This window comes from Chrysemys picta, chromosome 5 (genome assembly GCF_011386835.1).
Source record: "Chrysemys picta bellii isolate R12L10 chromosome 5, ASM1138683v2, whole genome shotgun sequence".
Taxonomy (NCBI): Eukaryota; Metazoa; Chordata; order Testudines; family Emydidae; genus Chrysemys; species Chrysemys picta.
Window position 1 is genome coordinate 115,588,454 of NC_088795.1, and position 23,203 is coordinate 115,611,656.

The 23,203-nt window shown below is 42.5% G+C and overlaps 1 long non-coding RNA gene across 2 annotated transcripts in view; it reads left to right on the forward strand.

The window, feature by feature from the left end:
* The window catches only part of LOC135983771 (uncharacterized), a 165,860-nt gene that overhangs the window by 109,545 nt on the left and 33,112 nt on the right, over positions 1–23,203 (forward strand). The window contains exons 3-4 of one of the 2 annotated variants that reach the window (XR_010601549.1): positions 3,857–3,966; positions 15,986–20,031. This is a non-coding gene — a long non-coding RNA (uncharacterized LOC135983771). Of the gene's footprint in view, positions 1–3,856; positions 3,967–15,985; positions 20,032–23,203 lie in introns of those variants that run through there. The other variant, XR_010601548.1, reaches the window with a different exon arrangement.

The following is a 23,203-nucleotide window of genomic DNA, read 5'->3' on the forward strand; positions in this document are numbered from 1 at the left end:
CAATGACCTTTCAAGGTCCCTTCCAGCTCTATGAGATAGGTATATCTCCATATATTATACAATCTCCACACAGAAGAAGAAAAAAGGATGGAGGGTATAGTGTTTCAATTATCAAGATAATTTATATCAGTCATGATGTGACTGATCAATAATAATGACCCTATATCAATGATGCCATATATGTTCTTACAAGCGAGAAATGGAATAAAGGAGCTGAAGATGATTCTTGATTGCCAAGTCAGAAGAAATGGCAAAGATGAAACATTTGTATAATGAAGATGATAAAGACATCAAAATCCAGATCTAGGAGGATGAGAGATTTATGTCAATACTCATAACAGGGAATATCAATTAAAATAATCTGATGTAGAGGATAACTTCTTACTCCACAACACTGAGACAACAACTAGAAATGAGGCAATTTTAGATTTGGTGCTGATCAGTAAAGAGGAATTAATTATTTAAGCTGGTTGAGAATTTTCTGAAGAAACATTTTGTCACAAAATGCTGATTCATTGAAACAGTTTTCCAGATCCAGGATGGAATTTCTGAATAAGAGAGGAAAGCCCAGAATAACCAGGGCACTCACATGGGCTGTAGGAAACCCACATTCAACTCCCTCCTCTGCCTAATTCAGAGCAGGGATTTGAACCTCTCTCCTGCGTCTCAGGGGAGGGCCCTCACCACTAAGCTACTGACTTTGCTGGGGCGCTCTGCTTTTTACAAGCATTTCCATCCTGGGCCTGAAAATCCTTCATGAAGAAAAAAATCATCAAAAAACAATAGAACAGTTTTAAGAGGGATTTTGAATCTCCCACCTCCCTGGTGAGTGTCCTACCCACTGGGCTAGAGAGTCAGTCTTTCTCTTTGGCCCACTGGATATTTAATTATTTATACAAAGTAGAACAACTTTAATGGGAGTGTGAGAAAGAGAAGAGAGAGAGCACAAGCTTGCGCACCAGAGACTTATTTTATAGTCCAGTGGATAGGAGTGTTGCTTTTTTCAGCATTTTTCAACCACTTCTGGATGTGGAGGTTCAAGGGAATCGTTGAGCGAGTCACTATAGAGGATAATGGTATTCTAGAATGTGTTTACAAGGGTCTCTTGTGTAGGACAAGAGCAGCAGTATTGTCTCTATGTGCAGTTTTAAGCACCTCTTTATAAAAAGTGACAGAACTTCAATCATATCCATGGAAGACTTTTTCACAATCTAATAAGTACCACCATTAGGAAATCACTGGTTACCATCCAAAATTTCCCTTTTTTAACATTTTATCATATTAATCATTGTTATCTTTTGGTTTACCATCAACAATTATTTTCCATCCTTGAAGTTTAATTTGCTTTTATCTACCTTGCAACTCTATGATTATTTATTTTAAAAAAAGATGCAGTTTGGGGTCAACCAAAACTGTTCACAAATTTGGGTCAAATGTGATCAATAGTTTTGGCCAAAAAAAAAATTCCCCAAAAGTCAAATTGAAATATCAAAATGTTGTCTCATTTTAAAATGTAGCTAAATTTAACTTTTTATAAAAAGGATAAAATACCCCAGAACAAAATTTCATTTCATGTCAAATGAAGCATTCTGTTCAACCTGAAACAAATTTTTATTTTCAGTTTTTCAGTTTGGTGAGAAAAGTCAAAAAATTGTAAATTTTTGTCAACCCAAAATGATTTTTTTTAAATGTTTCAGTTCAGCCACCAAACCAAAAACTCAATGATTTTCCTCGTTCTAATCTCATATGAACCAAGACATTAGATTCTTTTATGGTGATATATAGTGATGTGATTGGTTTGAAAGTTTCAGTGACAAGTTCAACATTCCTATTAAGTTAGGCCTACGAATGCTGTAGTATGCAGAATTAATGACGGTTTTCTAGAGACTTCTGAGTTGTAAATAAAGTGGAAGAGTTTCATGTCAGTAATTGGGTAGCATAGAGTTATTGAGAAATGGGCTAAGAAGGCATGCTAATATGTATGTAAGCTCTTGCACAATCCACATACCTGAAAGCAGTACAAAGTTATAACTTGTCTATGATGGCCTATTTAGCTAGTCAATGAAAAGATGGTGTAAAACAGAGATAACTGATTCCAATTTTATATGCTCAAGTTTCTGTCAAGGAAGTGAACTAAAATCCATCATTTCATTTGCAGTGACAGCTTGGTGAAATAGGAGCAGAGTTTGGGGTTTAATTCCTTCATAACTTGTTATAAAGCTGCTATTTTGAATTATCAAGATTAAGAACAGAGACTCACTGGCAGATTTAAAGATCACACTCGGGGCCAAGTTATACTTCCTGGAAGAAGGAGTGGGCAGGGAGATAAGAAGAGATAGCAGCACTACAATGTGCTGCCAAGAAACACTACAACTGTACATGGAATAACATCTTCTGGGGGTGGTATAGAGAACTCTATGCTACTTCCAGCACAACCATATTTGATGTACAGGGAAGGCAGGGCCGTGACACTACCTAGAACCCCCTGAGGCCAAGCAGTGCTTCCTGGAATCTGCTTTCCCTTGTGCAGTGGAGTGTTGGAGTCAAATTGCAAGTTCTTTCTGCATGGAGTGTGGAAAAAGACTCATTGTACTTTGCCCCTTTAGGATATGTCTACACTGCAATAAAAACCCATCATGGCACCAAGTTTTAGAGCCTGGACAATTGATTTGGGCTCATGGGGTTCAGGCTGCAGGATTAAAAATTGCAGTGTAGACGTTCAGGCTTGGGTTGAAGCCTGCGCTCTGGGACTCACCCCCCCCCCCCGCCCCCCATGGGGTTTCAGAGCCTGCACTCCAGCCTGAGTCCGAATGTTTACACTGAAATATTTAGCCCCGCAGCCCATTGCTTGTGGTGCTGGGCTGTGGGGCTATAAATAAGGTCAGCTAACATACACTGTTAATGTAACATACATGAACACTGTGTGGAGCTTTGTCCCCCAGATAAGACATTTATGAGCCACTACTGAAACATGCAACATGCAACTTGAAACATGCAAGTTTCTAGTAATTCTTAAATGACCGAGTCTCTCTTGCAATTGTTGAGTGATTTCACGATGCTCAAAGCCCCAGACAGCACTGCTTTATCAGAGTTTATTTTAATATCAGAGTATTGTTGAATAGAAAATCTGGTAAAAATTAAGATCTTGTTAATTTTATAAAGAATAGCAGCTGAAATGTGTTTATATAGTGCTATTTTTTTCCCACCCAAAGCACTTTAAGGGACATAATTTCATAGGAGCTGAGAGAATTCACAACTCCCAGGGAAATCAGAAGGGGCTGGGTCTGCTCATCACCTCTAAAATCAGACCCACTGTGCAACTCCACTGAAATGAAGCCACTTCTGTGTCAGAAGTTAGCAGCCAACTGGCACACAGTTTGCATTTCTGAAGATTGCATGCTCAGATTTATGGTGATATTTTCTCTGGTCTTGGATTAGAAAGCAGCTTCCATTTACTGTATTAGCCTACAGTTGAACAAAACCGTGTACAAGAGGCAATGCGTTATAATTTTTGATGATGGTAGCCTAATACCCTTAAAAGGAAAAACACTCAGGAAGAATTTAAAAATCAAAGTAGTTGGATACTTCAGGATACTTGAGAGCATCAGACATAAGAGCATATTCAATATTCCTAATGCTAAATGAGTACAAAACAATATTGAGAACAATACATAAACTGTACATTTTGCCTGACAAGTAGCGTGCTTATGTCACCACCTGATCCTGCAGACACTGAGGCATGTTTAACTACCCATATGGGTAACCCTGTTGACTCTGCAAGTAAACTGCATATGTATGTTTGCAGGAGCAGGGACATAGGGTTGGTATAAGATATCTTGTTCCGTCTTTCCTACAGATCTAAGTCCAAATTTCATACAAGAAGTGCTGAGAAATATTTGTTTCCATAGAATGTAATCTGGGTGCACAAAACAGAGAGAGGGGAAGAGGATGGTGGCAGTAATGAAGGTATGATTTCCCCACCCAGCTGTATTCTTTTCTCTTTTTCAGCTGGAAACACTGAGGGAGCAGGACCGTAGTCTACCCAGTTATATACCCTTCCCCTCTACTTTAACACAGGAAAAGTTCTGTGGCCAATATAAGCAAAGTAGAACCTCTAGAAAACTCCTTTAAGGGTAATAAAAACAACATAAGATTGGTCCAACTGTTTTCTCCTTTCAGTGGTGATTTTATAGAATCACTTGTATATGTTTATTCTTTTTTCAAGATTCTAAGAGTGAACAAATTATGCTATCATTTAATTTGCCGTTATTTCACAGTCCATTTGTTCCATGATTGTTCTTGCCCACACATGGGAGATTTTGAGAGACTGGCTTTTAGTGCCAAAAATGCAAAGAATAGCAGCCTAACTGACTTTTCAATGAATTCGCTGGCTTCCCTTCCTCCCCATCTCCCCCCCCCCTTTTTTTTTTCAAGAAAGAATGTATAAATGCATTACCATTTCCATATGGTATCAATATTTCATTGACTGAACACTTCTAAAGAGATTTTGCAAAAACTTTCCTAAAACCAGAGCATATCCTGGTCAGTGGAGTAAAATTCATGATTTATTTATTTATAAATCAAATTGAGAATGTCACCTGGAAAATTCAGCTTTGAAATGATTCATAAGACAGCTGTTTGCCTCAACTTTTTGGTTCTAATAGTCTCTTTAGAGGGTCCATGTGAGTAGGCTAGCAGGGGTTCTCTTTCCATTTCTCTTTGATGTTCTGGAGTACACAACCACTTGTCTGTATCTGGGGGAGCATTAATGGATAGCAGCTCTGATATCCACATTGGTGTTAGGTCATTAGGAAACCTATTTATCAGGGCTGTCCCCTGTGTATTTAGTTGCAGAGTGTGCCCTCTTCCCATGTTACACGTCTGTGTCAGGCCATCTACAGTGTGGCCCTTCCTGTAGGACAACTGGAGGTCATTAGTCATTTATCAAAACGGAATAGGGTTTCCTGTCAGTTCTTGGAAAGGAAAAGGTGTTCCTTTCCATTTTCCTTCTGTCGATGATTGTTGGCAGGACTTTAGGAGAGCATGGCTGCATTAAAAACAAACGACCCTGCTTAATTATAAAAATAAATAAATCATCAAAATCACTGATATTTAACAAAATTTACTTGTTAAAATACAGATTTATTATTTGTTCCTGATAAGGCAGTTTAAGAAATGAGTTGTTATATGTCAATGTGGTTTCTGTTAGTGGACAGTCAATGCCCTGGACTAATGAGAATGTTTTCTGGACAGGTTGACTATCAGACTTCTTACCATATCATCACAGGTATGGCCCAATGTATAACTTTAATTGTCTTTTTTAGATTATGAGCTCCTCAAAGCACAGATTGGGTCTGTGTTTTATATAGTGCTAAATATACTTTTGAGCCTTAAAAATAATAATAATGTTTGCCAGTTACTTCCATTTGAAGCACACCCTGTAACTCATGACTGATGTGGAGTATATAAGTACTGTTAAATTAGCAGCCATCTACTGCTTGCGCTGAGCACTTGTTTCAGTGCTTTATTTTTAAAAAGCGGTAACTAGATAAGAAGGTTTCTCTTAATAGATGCAGGGTGGGAAACTCGTGAACTTAGTCTCAGAAGAAACCTATATTTTCCTTGTAAATGTTCTATTGATTAAGAAATCTTGAAAGATGTATCCAAGAAGATCCCATTGGAATATAATTAAAAATTGTAACATTTCTAACCAATTAATTCTGATGTTTTGAGAAGAGGGTTTCCTGGAGCAAAGAATAGGTGGAGATTTCCTTTGAAAGCCATTATCCACTTTCATCACATTTCTATTTGAGTTATGCATGATGCAAATCCCTGGATTAGATCATTTTATAATGTAAAGTAAACAATTCTATAACAGTATTTGCCAGTTATATGCATGCAACAGCTGAAAATAAAATAGTGAAACTTAAGATACCATTAACAAATCCTCTTAACACTTCTTGCCTTGGAAGGGGAAAAGCTCTTCTCAAGTGGTCTAAAATGTGAAAAAGTTGCTTTTTTGACAGGATGAAGGACAAATAAGTTAATTAAATATAACATCCTAACTAGATACATATATTTCTATTTTAGATACAAGTTCTAGTAAACGGGTTTTCTTTGAAGAAAGGTAAAATGGGGACCAACAACAGCAGAATAGAAAACAGAATCCAACAGTTATAATGAAATTATATAAAGTTAATATATCTTCTTTGCAGAAGGAACTGGAGCACAGTTACATATACACTATAGGAGGGGAAGATGAGGGAAGAAAATAGGATTGTTTTGCTTTCTTTATGACTGTATCTGGCATTTTCTCACCTGATTGCTCTTTGTGTTTGAGTTTTTGTGCTGATAATTTAACATTTTATTTAGCTTGCCTGCTTGACTGTTTTGTCTGTTCCTTGGCACTCTCAATTCAGACTTTGCCTGCTTTTTCTTATCTGGAATCTTTAAAAAAAGGAAGTGTAAAGAAATATGTCAACTACATAGGGTGTGGCACATTTACATTCACCAGTACAAGAATGCATATTGAGAGAGGTAATGAAGTTCAAATGCTGCAAAAGGTTCAAACACATGAACTCTTAACTTCAACAAAAAAGTTCACAGACTCCAGTTCTCCTGATACTGCTAATCTTAGGAGGCAAAGACAGTGCATGTGGCAGGAGGCAAACAAAGGGACACTTACTCACTGAGGGACAGATTCAGATACCCTTACTCACATTGAATAGAACCGTACTCCATGAACCGTAGTTCCATTGAATTCTTACGGATAAGGTGCTACTGAACCAGAGTAAGGGTATATCAATCTGACACTGAATTAGTAGAAATGAAGCACCTCACAGAGGTGAAATATGTGAGCACTCGGGTTTAAATGAGAGACTACTGTTTAGTATAAACACTCCTTCACTTTACAAAACATGCTTGCTAACACCCTAGCTTTGCAAATATTTACATACATGCTTTACTTTAAACATGTGAATAGTCCCATAGAAGTAAACCAAGTTCAGATCAGAGTTTGCACCTGAAGCCTATTTACTATGAGTCCAATCTGAACAGTTTTGACCCAGACTTTGAAACACCACATTTGGGAATATTCACTCTTGTGGTTCAGCTTGTTACAGGAGGTACAAAGCTTGAATCCATGTCTCAGATCTAGAGTTTTCTTTCATGCCTCCCAACAATAAGTCTATAAAAATCAATTAAAATAGAAGTTATCCTACACCGAGAAAAAAGTATCTAGTATAACACATCTAGTGGAACAGAAAGCTTTTAAAAGAGAGACCATTAGGACAATGGAACAGACTGCCTAGGGAAGTCAGGGAATTGCCTTCACTGTGGAGGTTTTCAAAGAGAAGCTGGAGAGCCATCTGTTTTGAATGGTTTAGACACAACAAATCCTGCAACTTGGCAGGGGGTTAGACTAGCTGACCCTTGAGGTCCCCTCTGACTACAGTTCTATGATTCTATCTTTCTTGTGACATGTACTTCTCCTGTCAGTGGATCATCCCTTCCCCTTTGCTTTCTACTTCTAAAGTATGCATGTTTTTGTGTGTCTTTTAAATGATTAAAAGTCTTGCTGTAATAACTGGGAAATGTGTTAACCCTGCTGCCAGCAGACCTAATTAATGTGAAAGTGTGACTGGATCCTACATAGGGTGCGTTTTCCTAGGTGAGTCTTAGGATAGAACCACTCACTTTAATGACAGAACTAAACCAGATATCTTTGTGAAAGTGGGTTTAAGCAGTTCACAATTTTGGGTGGAAAATAAAGCATGTCAGAGCACCTACAACAAATGAATAAAGAAATAAAAGCCCCAGCAGAGCAGCTTGGAGGAGGGATGAGTCTAGCAAATGAACCCCCTGTACCTGTGCAGAAGCTGATTGAAATCTCTATGTGGAAGTAGGGGTGAGCCTGTGTGGAGCTCATATTCAGCTCCAAACTAAGTTCGCGATTAAAGGCAAGCCATCTATATTGAGCACCTGCATTTGGAAAGAAGGAAGAATGATTAAGCTTAACATAAGTGTGAGCCTCTATTAGAACCCTGGAAGACTCTCTGCTGGCTACATGGATCTTCCTTTGCTGGAGTAAAGTTAAATGCACTTAAAAAGAATCTGAATAATCAGGAAAGAAATTTTAATGAGCCACATCTCAGAGATCACATTTTTTCCCTATTGAATAGGTATCCCACTTTAAGAGTATGATAGTAATTGCTCAAGTCATTTGTTGAGATGATTTTTACCACATTTGTCCTGTCAGTTATAATTAGAAGTGTTAACATGGAGAATAGTCACATACTACTGCTTCTGCCTAGATCATGCAAATAGCTACCAGGAATTGGAATTAGATAGTAGCTGAAATGTCAAAACTGCTTCAGGTGAATTAGGAGACATGTGGTTATAATGTTATGTAATGCTCAGATAAATCTGAATCCCAATTATGTAGACTCTACTGTGCTACAAATCCCAGACTTATAATGGCTAAGCACGAGGTCAGATGGCTTAGAATAGCTGAGAGGAGAGTATGTTTTGTGTAGGGCAATAGGTTGATGGGAGATTAGAGTTCTGAAATGTTTAAAGTGGAATAAAGGCAGTTCACTCTAGAGTGGAAAATGTGTGGGCTGTATGGTGCTGAACTGTGAACTAGAGAGACAGGTGGTGTAATGATAATGCAACCAAATGCAGTGAATGATGTGGCTCAAATCCATACATATAAATAAGTCATAGCACCACACTTAATGATATGCCATGTACTCACCACATAGAAGTACCAAGCTGAGAACTACATGCACCTGGTGTCCAACTGACAACAGGACACCTACAAGGGAATCATCAAGTAGCTAACAAGACATCATAAAAGCAAAATGATTATGGTTGTGAATTTCAGCTGAGCTTCAAACCAGTCTCAAATACCATGGACACAATTTTGCACTCATAATTGCAGGCACAATTATTCACACTACTCCCGGTTAGAATTCTAATCACCTGACTACAGCAACAGAAGAAATGAATTGCACAACTTGTGCAATTGTGACTGCAGTCTGAAAATTTAGACCTAAAAGTTTCTGTAATGTTCAGTCTTCTCCAGGAAGGAAAAACACAGCAGGAAACAATCCTCACAGTATCAAGGCATTATCATAAATAACTCACCCTTGGCACAATAAGCATCCCTTTTTTCTAATCGGTAACATAAATCAACCAGGCCCTTGGCTTCTAGAAGCATGAAAAAGGGAAACGAGTTAAAGTTCTTTACTTCAGGAAGTAACTGAGCAAACCTTTCTCACAGAGAGGGAAATAAGTAAGGTGCACTTAAGTGGGAGTGAAACGCACAACTGAAGGCAGGATTGTTCCCTAAAAAGGGGAAGAGCTGACCTGCACAGGCAGTGGTGGCTGGAGGTATGTTTTTGTCTTTGGGAGAGCTGAGGGTGGGATGTCGTGTGTGCACATGTTCAGTAGCAGTTGCTAAACCTTGGAAAACTTGTAGCCAGAACTCCCTCAATACTGCTGTGTTGGGGTGTGTGTGTGCGTGGGGGGGGAGTGGGTATGGGAGTAAAGCCCCTTTCCTGATTAGATCTGTCCATTCTGGGCCAGTTTGGAGCACTAGCATTCCATAACTCAGCTGTGCTAGTGAACAAAAAAGGGCTTCCTGTGCCCACTCTTTAGTATTCCCAGATGGGAACAGAGAAAGGATCTGATCCATTGGGTGTAATGCCATTGACTTCAGTTGGACTTTAGATCAGGACAATAGTTTGATCCTAAATCCTTATCCATCCAACACCAGGAATATAACACAGATTTGACTGATGTTCTGGAGAATGACAGTTCACATATGAACTCATATCTCCCAGAATTCTAGCAGTTTCTTTGAAAGGTGTTTGTTACAAATAGGGCTTTGGAGCTGTGCTCCGGCTCTGCTCCAGCTCCAGGCAAAAACCTGCAGCTCCACTGCTCCAGAGCTGCTCCACGCTCCAGCTCCAGGCTCCACTCCAAAGCCCTGGTTACAAAGCATTGCTAATGTTGGTTCTGATAATACTCACTCATAAAGCCATGCTGTTTTTTTAAGTGACTGATCTGGTATCCTGGCCAGAGTCAAATTTGTGTAATTACTTTCTGCCCCTGCAGTTTAAATAGGATATGCTATGTCTGTATTACTTGTCCTAAAATTGTTATTTCAGTTTCCTGTGCTCTAGTTCAACAGCTGGTACTTTCCACCACAGAAAATAAACATAGATCAATAGATAGTTTTACATAGATCAATAGATAGTTAGGTAGATAGATTGATAGGTAGAGTAAAATACATTGGAATCCTTTGAGATGAACAAGCTACATAAGCCTAAGTTATTTTTGTTTATGTCAATCCTTACAATGAATATGACCAGATAGTCACATTTAATATGCTGTTTGGCAGTCATTGTTTTATAAAGATTACCATATGGTATGTGTTCAGCACCTGAGCTATCTCATATAACAATGTAACGTTGACAACATATGAGTGTTTGATGTTCATTTTATTTGGGGCTGTAGTGAGATCATGATGCCAGGTTAATTAAAACACTACAAAGAATTCTGCACGATGGGGTGATGCTGAAACAGGAGGACGTGTCAGTTTTCAGTGAGTGAAATAACAACCGTAGATGGTAATTATTTGCTGTTGGTTTGTAGAGAGAAACCAAGTATATTGCATGCTTTGGAAAACATCTCCAGAGCTAATAACAAAGATTAACTACCTGTTAAATTTGTTCCAAATTAGGCAGCAAAAACAACAGTGCTCAGAACACAGGCATATAACAGGTCATGGGGAGCAGCATACATGAATAAACAGCACAGAAATATATTTCTGTCAGTGCTAGTGTTCTTTAACTCAGCAATATCTCCACTGATAACTTGAATTTTAAAGTGTTCCCCTACCCGAAGCTGGTGCACAAGCTATTAAAAATCACAAACATATACATTAGTGAATTCTATTAATAATAAAATACTCAGAGGAAGGTGAAACCTGCCTACACTGTTACTGCTAATATTCCCTAAGCAAAATTCCTTCCAAAGCCTCAAACTTGGCATTCATTTTAACTCAGTAGGCTCAGTTCATCACTGTGTTACTCCAGTTTTTGCTGGTATAACTCCTTTGATTTGAATAGATTTGCTCCAGTAGAAAACTGAAGTCAGTCGGTGATGAATCAGAGCCATTGTATTAAGCAAGAATCACCAAAGTTAAGATCTCTCACTAGTTATACAGGTCGTGCCTTTTTGGTAGCAATACCAAAAGAAACCGGAATGACATTTCAGATTCTGATTCTCAATTGAAAAGTACAGAAATATGATAATCATTTGGCACCTAATATAAACCTGGAAAGTACCTTGCAGATGAAGCATGATATTATTAAACTACTTCATAAAATATTGGGGCCCTTTTTATCATGACCTTGCAATCTGTGTAATCATTCATACTTGTGCAAATGCTACCATATCAGATTGGTGGTGTTTTACTGGTATAAATGACAGCACAAGATACAGGGCAATTAAAAAAATCAGGCCTCTGGGGGGACAGAAATACCTCAAGAGCCAGTGTTATAAGAAGTGATTTCAAACTTGCAGCATGCCAGCAACAACATCCGCTGCAGACAGAATGGCACTCGGACCACTCAACTAAACAGGACCTAACAGAAAAGAGACTGGAGCCATGGATTTAGTCCAGGACTTTGAGAAGCTTGTGACTGATGGCTACATCCTCTACTGATATAAAGTGCCACAGCTATTCTAGAGTCAATAGCAGAGAAACTGGACCTGAGTTGTGTAGCAGTAAAAAGACTAGTGACGTTGGCAATAAAGTTTTTAACGGAGTTGCCCAAATGCAGGAAAACATCTTTATCTTTAGGTCTTCAAAGAACCAAGTGCATCACTGTATGCCATGTACCTCTTGGTTTGCAAGGATTGAAAAGTTGACACTAATAACTAAAAGTGGTCAGTCTTACATGACAACATGTACTTGAATGGTTATGAGATATGTTTTTTTCTTTAAAGATTTGACTATGTGATTGATATATTCCAAAGTATTATGGCAATAAAGTGCAACTGTGACATGATCACCTTCCAAATAATATTGCTGTTCTTTTGACTGTTAGTGAGGTTCTTTCTTCCTTTAACCAGGGTGAGAGTCTATTATGAACCTGTAAAAACTATGACTGGGTTATAGCCACTCTCACAAATTTCAGCTGAGGCATTTGGGGATTGAGAATTTGAGTCAACCTATCTGTTTAAAGGGGAATAGATACTGTATGCTACAGAACAGAAACATTTTTTTTTTGTTAGATCAAGTTTGCCCTTTTCAGTAAGCACAAAGCATTCCTATCCGTTGTATAACATAGCCATCTTTTAAGTCTGGGAAGAGTATAACAATGTAAATATAATGTAAATTAGCTTTTGTTTACTCAAGAGTAAGAAGAGCATTTTCTATTCTAGATATGTAAAAGCTTAAATAAACAAAACCCAAGAGAGCCAAAGGAAAAGGGCAGTCAAATAGAATGTTTTCTGATTGTGTTGCCAAATGAGATATTAAAAGACAAAGAAATTAATTTGAGGTCACGCTATTTCCTTCCACTTATTTAACTCAGTCATTTTAGGTCCTATTCTGTTTATTCATTATTAGTTTCATTGTGATAGTCCCTGTCCCAGAGAACATACTCTAGGAATATACAAGCTTAAAGTCACTACTGAGCAAGAAATGTTGGTCATAGTTGATATGAGAGTCATGATGCCTGCATCTGTAGTAATTTGGACCCACTCACTCTGCAAGCTTGAAACAGATTCCAGAGGAGCCAGGTTGGCATTGGTGTCAGATGGCAAGTTTATTTGGGGACATTTTATTGTATGTCCATCTGGTGTCATTTCTGGTGGTCGTTTTTGCAGGATTCTATCATTTTGCTCCAACTGGCTTCTATGGGCATTCTTATGCTCAGCTGATCAAAGCTTCCAATCAGAGTAAGCACAATATAAAGCTTACAGCTGGGAGAGAGAGAGCAGAAGCTGTGTCCATTTGTCATCACTTTCTAAAGGATTAATTTTTACATTATTGAGATGCCTAAATTAAAACAAATAAATAAGTTTAAAATAGCCTAAAGAATGTGCCCAGACTGACAGAGTCAGGATTTTAAACCCACTTAACTATTTTACTCACAGTCACAAATAACAGTGTAACTACAGCTCAGTACTATGCGATGTCATGCAAAATTATAGAACAGAATATATTGCAAATTTTGGAATAAACATGCTATTCTTCATGTTCAAATTAGTTTTGTGGCAGGTGTCCAGCCCATATTTTGTTAATGATTTTGCAAAAATTAAAAGCGTACAAGTATCAAAACACCTACTCTTTACTCATAGGCTGGCACATCTAGTATCTAACATCTAAAGATTTCTAAACCATTGAAAATTATCTATTGTATTCAAGATTGTCTGTTTGTTGGTTTCCTTCCCAGGCTCATTATAATAGGCCAAGTAGAATCAGTGAGGATGACATATTTGTTATAATGTTGCTTAGTCTGAAAAACAGATAAAAATAGGTAGTTTAATTTACAAAAGCTGCCTTGTTGAGTCTTAGAAAGTGGCTTTCCTTTAAGTCTGTTGTTGAATTGGAGAAGAAGTTGGGGGCCTCTAATTATAGTCCTGGTTAAAGGGAGGGTTCAACTGTTTTGTAAATTGGGCCAAATGACAGTGGTCACAACAGGTCTTACTCACTGTTGTATTATTAGTGCAAGGGTAAACTTCTCTCATCTCAACAATTCAGACCTTCTAGTTACATTGTCAAGTGAACAGGTGAGAGCTATAAATCAATGGCAGAGATAATCCAAGCAGGACAGAGAACAAGGCAACATTTCCTGGTCCCTGCAGCCCCCTTCTGCTCAAACTCACTTGATGGCTCATGAGGCAGGACACTTTCACAAAGTGTTGGCAGAGAGTATTTTCTTATTGTCTTACCACCTAAAGGACTTAACATCATTCTCTTTTGCAACAGAAGCTTTAAGACTGCTCTTTGCAACAGTGGGTACGCTAAGATTCTATGTTCCAATCCAAGTTTGAACCCCATCTCTCTCTGAACTGAAGTGAGAGGCACAGGCCTGGTCTGCACTAGGAGGTTATGTCGAATTTAGCACTGTTAACTCGAATTAACCCTGCACCCGTCCACACAACGAAGCTATTTAGTTCGACATAGAGGTCTCTTTAAATTGATTTCTGTACTCCTCCCCGACGAGGGGAGTAGCTCTAAATTCGACATGGCCATGTCGAATTAGGGTAGGTGTGGATGGAATTTGACGCTAATAGCTCCGGGAGCTATCCCACAGTGCACCACTCTGTTGACGCTCTGGACAGCAGTCCGAGCTCGGATGCCCTGACCAGCCCCACAGGAAAAGCCCCGGGAAAATTTGAATTCCTTTTCCTGTCTGGCCAGTTTGAATCTCATTTCTTGTTTGGACATCGTGGCGAGCTCAGCAGCACCGGCAACGATGCAGAGCTCTCCAGCAGAGGTGACCATGCAATCGCAGAATAGAAAGAGGGCCCCAGCATGGACTGATCGGGAAGTCTTGGATCTGATCGCTGTGTGGGGTGATGAGTCCGTGCTTTTGGAGCTGCGATCGAAAAAACGGAATGCGAAGATCTATGAGAAGATCTCAAAAGCCATGACGGAGAGAGGATACAGCCAGGATGCAACGCAGTGCCGCATGAAAATCAAGGAGCTGAGACAAGGGTACCAGAAGACCAAAGAGGCAAACGGACCCTCCAGATCCCAGCCCCAGACATGCCGTTTCTATGAAGTACTGCATTGCATTCTAGGTGCAGCCGCCACCTCTCCCCCACCACTGGCCATGGACTCTGACGATGGGGTATTGTCGACGGTCGCTTCCTCGGAGATGTTCGCGGACGGGGAAGATGAGGAGGATGATGCAGTCAACAGCGCTTTCAACGCTGATTTCCCCAACAGCCAGGATCTCTTCATCACCCTCACGGAGATCCCCTACCAACCCTCCCAAGGCGGTAACCCGGACCGTGAATCAGGGGAAGGATCAGTAGTTAAGTGTTTTAAACATTTATTTTGAACAGAATAGGAACGGTATCTTAACAATGGGTTTTTCATGATTAGTTTGCCCTAGGCACTTTAGTTTTTAGTCCTTGCCAGTGCAGCTACTGGAAAATTCTGTCAATATGTCCGGGGGTAGAGCAGAAATCCTCCTGGGACATCTCCACGAAGGAGACCTTCGTGGAGATGTCCCAGGAGGATTTGTGAAAGCCTTTGCATCAGGTTCCTGGGGAGAGTGGCCTTATTGCGTCCTCCATGGTAGGAAACTTTTCCGCGCCAGACTAGCAGCAAGTACTCCGGGATCGTTGCCTCGCAAAGCCTGGCGGCATACGGCCCTGGTGCTGGCTGGCATTCAGGCAACATGCGGTCTTTCTCTGTCTCCGAAATCCTCATCAGAGTGATATCACTCATGGTGACCTGCTTTGAATTAGGGGAATGTTAGTATTGGGACTGATTGCCTGTTCCTTTACATAACTGTAACCGGCGGTTTACAGCCATGTGGTGGAGGCATGACAGGGGCAGCATGCAGGGATCTTTCCCGGGGACAGCCGTGAGGGGGGTGGGACAGGGGGCAGAGTTCATGCTGGCCGGATTGCCGGCAGCAGGAACTGGCCAACGCTAGGAGCATTGCTTGGAACGTGAAAGGAGGGCACTGCTATAAATTAAGCTTTAAGCAGCCAAAAGTCTACGGCTTACCATGCCCGCTTGCTAGCCGAATTCCGTTGTCCGGCCCCGCTTGTGTGATCTGTACAGCAAGACTCCAGGCACTCAATGGGAAGGCCGAAAATTCGACCTTGTACTGAGTGCGCATGTGATAGGTGCTGTGCATGGTCTTGTTCACAGAGAAAGACTATATTCATTGTTCGCAAAACTTTATCTTTGTGAGGAATTCACTCCCTTTTTCCCATCCCACAGCTGCGAGTGTCTCCTGAGCTACCCCGGCATCCCCCTCCCAGAGGCTGGCGCAGATCAGGCAATGAAAGAGAAGGACATGGGACGAGATGTTCTCAGAACTTATGGGCTGCTCCCGAGCCGAGGCGGCACAACAGACCCATTGGAGGGAGTACATGTCGCAATACCAGCGATCACACAGCGAATGGGAGGACAGGTGGCGGCAGGAAGACCAGCAGGTGACTCAAACGCTGCTTGGACTAATGAGGGAGCAAACGGACACGCTCCGGCGCCTTGTAGATGTTCTGCAGGACCGGAGGCAGGAGGACAGAGCCCCGCTGCATTCTATCTCTAACCACCCTCCCCCGCCACAGAGTCCCATCCCCCCCTCACCCAAAGTCCCAAGAAGGAGAGGCGGCAGAGGCCGTGAAAACAGTCACTCCACCCCTGCAGACTGCTCAAGTAACAGAAGGCTCTCATTCCCAAAGATTTGATAAGCCCTTTCCTTCACTCCAAAAGCACCTCACCCATTTATTTTATTTTTAAAGGTGTGTTGGAAGGGGGGGGGGAGGGGATTGGTAACTGGAGAGGATAGTGAACATTAACTGGGTAAAGAAACGGAGGCAGGTTAAACTTCTGTTTAAACAAACTTAATAGTCAGAGGTTACCCTGCTCACTCTGGAACCTAGCTTTCAAAGCTTTCTGGATGCACAGCGCGTCCTGCTGGGCTCTTCTAATCGCCCGGCTGTCTGGCTGTGCGTAATCAGAAGCCAGGCGATTTGCCTCAACCTCCCACCCTGCCATAAACGTCTCCCCCTTGCTCTCATAGAGATTGTGGAGCACACAGCAAGCTGCAATAACAATGGGGATATTGGTTTCGCTGACATCAGAGCGAGTCAGTAAGCTTCTCCAGCTCCCCTTCAGACGTCCAAAAGCACACTCCACCACCATTCTGCACTTGCTCAGCCGGTAGTTGAAGAGTTCTTTTTCACTGTCCAGAGTGCCTGTATAGGGCTTCATGAGCCAGGGCATTAGCGGGTAGGCTGGGTCCCCGAGGATCACTGTAGGCATCTCCACATCCCCAACAGTTATTTTGTGGTCTGGGAAGTAAATACCTTCCTGCAGCCGTCTAAACAGACCAGAGTTCCTGACGCGAGCATTATGAGCCTTGCCCAGCCATCCGACGTTGATGTTGGTAAAACGTCCCCTATGGTCCACCAGTGCTTGCAGCACTATTGAAAAGTAGCCCTTTTGGTTAATGTACTGGCTGGCCTGGTGGTCTAGTCCCAGGATAGGGATGTGAGTTCCATCTATAGCCCCACCACAGTTTGGGAATCCCATCGCAGCGAAGCCATCCATGATCACCTGCACGTTTCCCAGGGTCACTACCTTTGAGAGCGGTAGCTCAACGATTGCGTTGGCTACTTGCATCACAGCAACCCCCATGGTAGATTTGCCCACTCCAAATTGGTTCGCGACTGACCGGTAGCTGTCTGGCGTTGCAAGCTTCCAGAGGGCTATGGCCACTTGCTTCTGGACAGTCAGGGCTGCTCGCATCCGGGTGTCCTTGCGCTTCAGGGCAGGGGACAGCAACTCACAAAGTTCCAGGAAAGTTCCCTTACGCATCCGAAAGTTTCGCAGCCACTGTGATTCATCCCAGACCTGCAGCACTATGAGGTCCCACCAGTCCGTGCTTGTTTCCCGGGCCTAGAATCGCCTTTCCACAGCATCAACATGACCCATTGCCACCATGATGTTCACGGCGCGGGGTCCCGTGCTTTGTGAGAGGTCTGTGCCCCTCTCAGACTTAATGTCCTCACCGCGCTGCCGTAGCCTCCTCGCCCGATTTCTCAGCATCTGTCTCTGAAAAAAGGTGGATGATAAGGTGCGAGGTGTTGACAACGGCCATAACTGCAGCGATGATCACAGAGGGCTCCATGCTCGCAGTGCTGTGGCGTCTGCGCTGTCAATCGCCAGAAAAGTGCACAAACTGATTGCCCACCGGCGCTTTCATGGAGGGAGGGTGGGAGGGAGGGTTGAATGGCGACAGTTACCCAAAACCACCCTCGACACATTTTTTGCCCCAGCAGGCATTGGGGGCTCAACCCAGAATTCCAATGGGCAGTGGGGACTGCGGGAACTGTGGGATAGCTGCCCACAGTGCACCGCTTCCAATGTCGACGCTTGCCCCGTTAGTGTGGACTCACAAAGTCGAATTACTGTCCTTAGTGTGGATACACACGTTCGACTTTGTAATATCAGTTCCACAAATTCGCTTTAAGTAAAATCGAACTACTCTCGTAGTGTAGACATACCCACATAGTGCACAGAGTGCCTCCTTCACAAATAAGCCTAGAGGTACCTCTCAAGGTCTAGAGAAAGAGACTTGAAAAATTTTAGAGACCTCGAAGCTGAGTCATGTGGCCCAAGAAGTTTCCCTGCAACTGATTAAAAATTCAGGGGGTGGAGAACTGATTGGTGGATCTGTGCATGTCTGCATGTGAGAGGGCTTGTCTACACTTATGGCTAAATCAGCACTGCTGCGATCGATGCAGTGGTGTCGATTTAGTGGGTCTGGTGAATACAAGCTAAGTTGATGGCAGAGTGCTCTCTTGTCGACTTCTGTACTCCACCTCCCCCAGAGGCGGAAGGTAAGTAATCAGGAGAGCGTCTTCCGTTGACGCAGCGCGGTGTAGACATCACTGTAAGTCGACCTAATTTATGTTGACTTCAGTTGTGTAACTGAAGTAACGTAATTTAGGTTGACTTATAGCTTTAGTGTAGACCAGCCCAGAGAAATAAAAGCACCCAGAAAGTGAGCAAACAGGGAGAGATGCACCAGTACCATGGTCCTGGGAGCAAGCCAAGAAAGAGATCTTCTTTTGGGCAGAGTTGCTGGAAAGGAAGGCTTGGAAATTGTGAGCAAGAAACTGCCTCGTGTTTTTTGTTCCTATTGTATTCAGAGAGCAGGACTTTGCATACATTCTTTGTAAATAAACAGGATTGCACCAAACCAAAGAACTACCTGATTAGTATAATCAGCTTCACTTCCTAATGGAAACAGCCCAGGTAGGTCCTGAATATTGGTTATCTGTTTGGGCCAAGGGATAACAATATATAGAGTATTTTTCATTGAAATGGGTATTTCTATAATTTCATATTCCACTGACACTGCTTACCACATGGATGGATTTCACCTTTAAGAATGCTATATAGAATAAAAGAAATGGTTCTTTCTTATGCTATATATAATGCGTGAGCAATGTAAGATATTTTAGGACTAAAATCCATAGATTATTCTCACTCTTCTTTGAAGGGTAGCATGTAAACAGGTTCAATAGATTTATTATTTACAGTGCTGCGTCAAACAGCAGATTTATTTGTTCAGGAAAATGTAGTTACCAATAATTCACTTACTCTCAGTTGTGTGAAACCATTAGGTGGCAAATGAAATGGGGATATAATACCTTTGCACAGAGCTTCTAAAAGAAGTATCGTTTAGATATAATTTTGCATCTCAACTCTGAGGAAAATATTTCCTCCATCCAACAGGTTTAAGTTTGAATATTTCATATTAAACTATTATGAAGTTTACGGTAATGTATGAGATATTCCCCTGTGTACTAGGGCACAGAAAGGAAAAATGCCCACCAATGACACAAGTGTGGCCAGGAAACACAGAGGAGGAGTGCAGTGGCTATGCTGTTTGCTCTCTCCTGATTCTGCCAAGCAGCCAGCATCCTGTGTGAGCCCACTCTGTGTATTAAAGGGTGTGTTTGTGGGAGGAGAAGTGGGGCACAAAGAAAGCACAGTGAAGGTGTCCATAGCAAAGGGAGGATGTTTAGGATGCTAGCCTAGAATGTGGGAGATTTAAGTTCAATTTCCTGCTCCACCACACACTTGGGCAAGTCATTAAAGTCTCTCTGGTCTTTAGTTCCCCCATCTGTGAAATGGGGATCATAGCACTTCCCTACCTCATTGCGGTGTTGGGAAGATAAATGCATTAGCTATTATGGCAATGGGGATCAGGGCCGGCACCAGCAAACTAAGCAGGTGCTTGGGGCGGCACATTTTCAGGGGTGGCATTGCAGCCGGTCTCTTTTTCCTTTTTTTTTTGGTGCTTGGGCGGCAAAAGCCTAGAGCCAGCCCTGACAGAAGCAGAGTGTCCTGCACCGGGTGCACCCTGGTGCCGCTGCGGTTCGCGTCGGGGAGCAGCGCCCACACTTTATGGCTGGGCAGGCTCCGAGCGCGGGACACTCGGGCTGTGGGCTGCCCCTTGGGGCACACAGAGCTGCCTGCAGGTACCGCAGGGTGGCCACCCCCCAGCGCCGCAGGTGGGGCTGGGCGAAGTGGCCAGAGCCGCCCCGGGACTGCGGCAGGGCGGCCAGAAGCAGCAGCAGGAGCAGGGCATTGCCGTGCGGGGCCCGCATCCTGCTCTCCGGGGCTCCCCCGCCCCGGCTCCTCAGCCCCCTGCTGGGGCAGTCCGCTGGCTCTGTCCTCCCCGGTCCCGAACGGTCCTGGAGGTTGAGCTCCGGCTGGAGGGACCCTGGGCTGAGGCACGGCCCAAGAGCCCCGCTGCTTACCCTGACCCTGCCAGCGCTGGACTGGCTGGAGGCGAGGGGGGAGCGGGCAGAGTCAGCACTGGTGGGGGGAAGCCCAGGGTTGGGGCGGCAGGCAGTGCGGGTTAGGTGGCGGGGGAGAGCCCAGGATTGGGGTGGGGGGGGCAGCCAAAAATTTTTTGGCTTGGGGCGGCAAAAAACCTAGAGCTGGCCCTGATGGGGGTGATTATAAAAATCTAAAATAGATAGCAATGACTATCAAATTGCTGTTTTACTGCTTCAGGGAGCTGCATCAAATCCCATTCTGTGGCTTCTGCACTTCCCGCACCTCCCAGAGTGGGAGGTAATGCCAGCATGCAACAGTGTGCAGGTGACAAATGGGAATCCTAACCAATGAAGCAGCCACTGAACAGCAAGTAGAAGTGCAACATATTTGTGAAAATAGATTGACCTCTGTAGCACTGGGCAGTGAGTGGGAGTCTCGGTGAGTCCTAAAGATCAACATGCTTCCAAGGCCCATGCTGTGCCATCTCATGTTGCTAGTCTTTCTGCAGGGAGGGTAAAGGTTTTGATTCAGGAAAGCATTTAAGCATGTGCTTAAGTTCATCCATATTCAAGGCAACAGTTGTGCACATGCTTAACTTTAACTTCTATTCTGTATAGAGATACTTTCCTGAATCAGGATCAAACTGCAGTGCATGTTCTTTATCATCATTTCAAAACATTTAATGCAACTGTTCCCTTCTATAAGTTTTTCCTTGGAAGGGAAGGTGTTTGCCCAGTGTTCATATGTACAATTTTAAATATATTGGGACAGCAAAAGAGTTGCATAAAATCATGAAATATGTTTTTTTCTCTTCAAAGAGCTACATATCTCGTGTTTAACAAAATGAGTTTCCTTTAGGAAAACCTAGGAAAACGTTTACTAATCAATTGATTTTCTTATTAATCTCTCTACTCCAACTGCCTCACCATAATGTTCTATTTCTGTGTTGTTCTTCTTTCCTATACTCAAGTCTTCACCCGAGAAACAGGGAAATTTCACTTTATATTCTGGTTTAATTTACTATTTCACGACTTCTGGCTGACCAGGAGAGGCTTCTCCCCTGACACCAGATGAAATTATGGACTGGCTGAAACTAATCTCAAATGAACAGACTATGTTAAGAAAAATATCTGAAGATATTACTGACATCAAAAATATTACTCTCACACATAAAGCAGATTTGCAAGGTTTGGCATCGAGACTAGAGGAAGCTGAGAACAGAATCTCCTCACTAGAAGACACAGTGAGTGCTCTGAATCTAACTGCAGAGCAACAGGAAAGGACTATTAAAGCACTGCAGGAGAAGGTTAATGAGCTCCAGGGAAGATCAAAGAGAAACAATCTCAGAATTGTGGGTCTCCCACAGGAGCTGGAAAAAAGAGAGGCCTGTGGAATTTTTATCCACCTTTTGTCAGGACTTTTGTCTCTCCCTCTGATCACAACTTAGATATGGAGAGAGCCCACCATCCCTTCCACCCAAACCCTCTCCAAATGCAAAGCCCTTGGCCATAACTGTAAGATTTTTAAAATACAATGTTAAGGAACTCATTCTTTAAAAAGCCTGTGAACTTAAAAGTCTAATATGGAAAGGACATCGGGTGATGACATTCCCAGATTACATCAATGACCCGGTGGAAAAGAGGGTTACATTCAATAGACCATGAACCCTAGCCAAAGGATTGGGTTCGGACTTCTTCATTTCCTTCCCTGCTACTTACAAAGTTAGAAAGGAAGATAAAATGCTTAGTTCTGTGACAGCAGAAGAAACTGAAAGGAGTCTGATCTCACAAGTAAAGACCCCTGCAGAAGATACAGACAGGCTGAATTAAAGCAACTTTACCAGATTAGTCACTGCTGGAATTCAGTTCTAGTCTGGCAACAAACGGTACAGTGAAAACTTACCACTTTGTCTCCTCCCACAGTTTTATTTCCTTGAACTTCTCTGGATTCACCAACAGAGGGATCTGGCTCACGAGAGAGTTGGTGGGAAAAAGGATCTCACCTACCTTGCCCAACCCACCATGATTCCAGGGCACTGGGAGTGCCTACCCTGCCCCACTTCCTGTGATTTCAGGGCACCAGGAGCACCTACCCCACCTTGGGAGGCTACTTGTCCAGTTTTCTATCAAACAGTCCTCTTTCTGGCTGATTTGTCCCCTGTCCAGTACTGTGACAAAACTGGACATGGCTTTGTCCACGTGGATTTTGGTATTGAATGGGGAATTTGGTATTGAATGAGTGCAAGGTCATACCAGCAGAGCGGGGCAGTGGGCTCTTGAAAATGATGTCCTTCGTGTGGTGTGATGTCACAAGCACCTTGTGTATGAGGTCATGTTGGTGGGGTGGGCTCATGCTGTTCCCAGAAGTACTGGAATGTCCGGTATTCTGGATACGTATGAGTGGCCGCCTTAACCACGCCCCTCCTCCCCATGATTCCAGATCGTGACTCCAAGTTAGTCACCTCGCAAGACCTGGTTTCTGTTTACTCCCATGGATTGGCAAGGCTCAATAGAGCAGCATGATTTTTGTTTTCAGTCTGAGGCACTCCCCCTCCTAGTATTTTTCTCCAATCCCTCTCATAATCGTACTTTGTTTCATCCCCATCTAATTTCCTAGATTCTAGGTTTATTGGGAATC